The sequence below is a fragment of the Centroberyx affinis genome, unplaced genomic scaffold, assembly GCF_046629955.1.
Source record: "Centroberyx affinis isolate AG114_WGS23_722 - 3 ecotype Tasmania unplaced genomic scaffold, CSIRO-AGI_Caff_v1 ptg002975l_1, whole genome shotgun sequence".
Classification (NCBI taxonomy): domain Eukaryota; kingdom Metazoa; phylum Chordata; class Actinopteri; order Beryciformes; family Berycidae; genus Centroberyx; species Centroberyx affinis.
In genome coordinates this window covers 2,092-5,589 of record NW_027281083.1, presented here as the reverse complement: position 1 = coordinate 5,589, position 3,498 = coordinate 2,092, and the positions used below count along the sequence as shown (strand labels likewise).

The 3,498-nt window shown below is 38.1% G+C and overlaps 1 non-coding gene across 1 annotated transcript; it reads left to right on the top strand.

Moving 5' to 3' along the window:
• Positions 1–1,380: 1,380 nt before the first annotated feature.
• Positions 1,381–1,452, top strand: trnad-guc (transfer RNA aspartic acid (anticodon GUC)). Its single transcript has one exon. It is a non-coding gene; the product is annotated as a tRNA-Asp (tRNA).
• The last annotated feature ends 2,046 nt before the right edge of the window (positions 1,453–3,498 follow it).

Genomic DNA, 3,498 nt, shown 5'->3' with positions numbered 1-3,498 from the left:
CAATTGAAAATGTCCTCCGTTGGTACAGAAGAACTCACTGTTTGCAGATAGCAAGGTTTATCTTAAGCAGAAATGAATGGGTGGCATTGTAAAAAATGCAAGGGAGTGGGCATGCTGTTTGAGGAACAGATAAAAGGGAGGGATTGTGTTGGGAATTCTTGAGGTCTGGACTGTAAGTTTGAAGGAGTCTAAATGCGTTAAGAGAGAGGGGGAAAAAACACTATGCAAAACAACCTTCTCTTTCCCAAAAAGGGTCAGAGGGCTTATGAAATACCATTAGGACTTTCTATGTTCAAAATTTTCATTTTAAACAAAAAATTTTACATATTCTAACATGGCATCCACCAAGAAATCATATTTTCTCACCTCAGGCATAAAACCCTTATTAATGTCAACCATTAATTTAAAGCATATTAGTCATTCTTGTTCTGCCCTGTCACTTCAGTAGTAACGTTGACAGTAGTTTCCCTAAAAACGTCATAATTTAATCTAGAAAATGACACCAAGAAGGGCACACTTACAATTTGTTGGGCTGCATATAGTTCACTCCTTTAAAAAATATCATAAGCTCCATTCAAACGCAAAACCATAGTAAAATGAACACGAACAACACATTCAAACAAACTTATCCAATTCATATCACAAATGGTGTTTTCTGAGTCTTTTGGGAGAATCTGGAGGGAAGTGTCTCTGTGTGGGGGGTCCCGTTCAGGAATGCTTCTGATCTCAAACAAATGAAGTGAGAATGTTGATTTGCAATTCAGAAAAAGTGGTTGTCAATCCTATCAGAGGTGTCTTATCAGTGTCTTCCCCATTTATTCTGTCTGTCGGTCTGTTTTTTTTATGGCGTGGAGGAGGGAGAGGGAGAGGTGAGGGGGTCGAGGTGTTTGGAGCAGGAAGGGGAGCCAGGCCCTCTATAGCCCCTTTCACACATGAAACCCGTAAAAGTGCCAGATTGAGTTTTCCGGTAAGCACTGGTTCAGGTTCACTATCTGCACTGATAGGACTGGTTTTATTAATAACACAACACATCAGCGTCTAAACACAGAGGTGTGGAGAACTAGAGTTTCAAAATGTGAAATACATAGGAATCCTTTGGAACTTTAACATGAAATTTTATTCTTTGTAAACCCCCCCTACACACACACACATATGTACATATATGTAGTATGTATGTATGGTGCAGTATGGTATATGTTTGTAAAGCCCTTTGAGACTGGACTGTGATAAAGAGCTGTATGAATAAACATGACTAGACTAAAAATGGGAACAGCGCCACCGGTCCATAGACTCTCACGTTGTGGCCAAAAATATATCGCAGCCACAGTAACTCCCGGTAGTTTGGATATTATGCAACCCGCCTCCAATTCACCGTGTCACTCCTCGTTAGTATAGTGGTGAGTATCCCCGCCTGTCACGCGGGAGACCGGGGTTCGATTCCCCGACGGGGAGATATTTATCTTTTTTGGTTCTTAAAATATTTTTAGATGTGAAATAAAATGGATCTTTAAAGTAACTCAGTCAGTTCGCCTATCTGCCCCCTAGCGGCCGTCAGGAGGCACGGCAGCGTCTGAACAGGATCCTTCACATCTGCTGCTTCACATCTGTGACACTATAAACGAACTATATTATCATTTTAGCTATATTATTATTATATAACTATATGAATTATATTAACACACAGTGTCCTGGTTGATAGTTAACAGGTCAGTAGGAACCTGCCAGCCAGAGGAAGTGTGGTGGTCCAGATGACCAGACCAGAACCCTGTACCCATGTAGCCTGTATGTAACCTGTATGTAACCTGTATGTAGTCTTTATGTAGTCTGTATGTAGTCTGTATGTAGTCTGTATGTAACCTGTATGTAGTCTTTATGTAGTCTGTATGTAACTTGTATGTAGTCTGTATGTAGTCTGTATGTAGTCTGTATGTAACCTGTATGTAGTCTTTATGTAGTCTGTATGTAACTTGTATGTAGTCTGTATGTAGTCTGTATGTAGTCTGTATGTAACCTGTATGTAGTCTTTATGTAGTCTGTATGTAACTTGTATGTAGTCTGTATGTAGTCTGTATGTAGCCTGTATGTAACCTATATGTAGTATGTATGTAGCCTGTACGTAAACTGTATGTAACCTGTATGTAGCTTGTATGTAGCAGGTGAAAGATAATGAACAGTGGGCCGGGCATTATGTCAACATCAGCCCTAACAGGGAGATTCAAGGCCTCAATATGATCATTATCATACATTTTCTTTCCGTCATTACACAGCTGATATCAAACACATCAATAATTTGACACGGAATACTGATTTAAAATAATTGTATTTATACATTTAATTTATAAATAAAAAATATTTATTATAAATTTCATTTTAAGTCATTTGACAGCTTCCAGCAGGAGTCTGGAATAACCAAGCAGTAAGCTCTTTTTGCCACAAGGTGGCGCCAGGTAATTTAATTAGAACCCAACAACATGTCACATGACCACAGACTGTAGGATTTTGATAATGTTGTCATGTAGATGAACATGTTTTATGTGTGGATGATGATGCCATTGCCACACAAAAGCTAACACAAAAGCTAACACAAAAGGTAACACAAAAGCTTTCTGAGTGTACTGGTTTCCATAACAACGTCATCAAACAATCCATGGCAGCCAAATGACCATTCAGGAGTGAAGAGTTGAATGGGAAAGACAGATTTCAGACCGCAGAACGCCTTCGTTAGCCAATCAGAACGGAGGACTCTTCAGATCTGTGTTGTAAAGTTCACACAGAAAACACTGAGGACACTTTCAGAGTCTCACCTGATCCAGACAGCTGACAACACAACACACACTCATTACTGCCTTTGGACAGTCTGACAGCCAGTTATGATGACAGCTATTAAAACAATAAAAATTTTAAAGCCGGTGTAAATGTCACTGTGCTGTGTGTTGGATACACTGACTGGGTTTAGGCTTTGGAGGAAGAATAACTCGACATATTATTTCACTTGGATTGATTTAGTTAATGATGTAGCTGATGAAGACAGTCAGTCTTTATTTTGTGCAAGTGTTTAGAGTAAAGAGCAGACCAGCTGCTCATGTGTTGCACTTCTTAAATGAAATTAAAATGTACAGCACTGCTTTGTATTAATGAAGAATCTGAAATTTATCTTTAATTTGTAAACATGAAACATTTGGTGTTTTTCTGAAATCAGGCAGCAAAATCAGTTCTATCTTTTACATCTCCTCTTATAAACCAGCTGTTATGAACAAGCCTTTTTATAGGCTAATTCTGGTTTTAGTCTTGCACCTGCGCTGTGTTTTAATATCTAATTTCCTTATTTTCAATTTTTATCTATCTTTATTTTATTTATTCACTTATATTTGGCACTTTAAGGCGTTTTGTTTCTTTCATGTTGTAAAGCACTAGTTTGTAACATTTGTTTTGAAAAGTGCCATATAAATAAAGTTTATTATTATATATTTTATCCTGGAATACAATGTGTGGTATGTG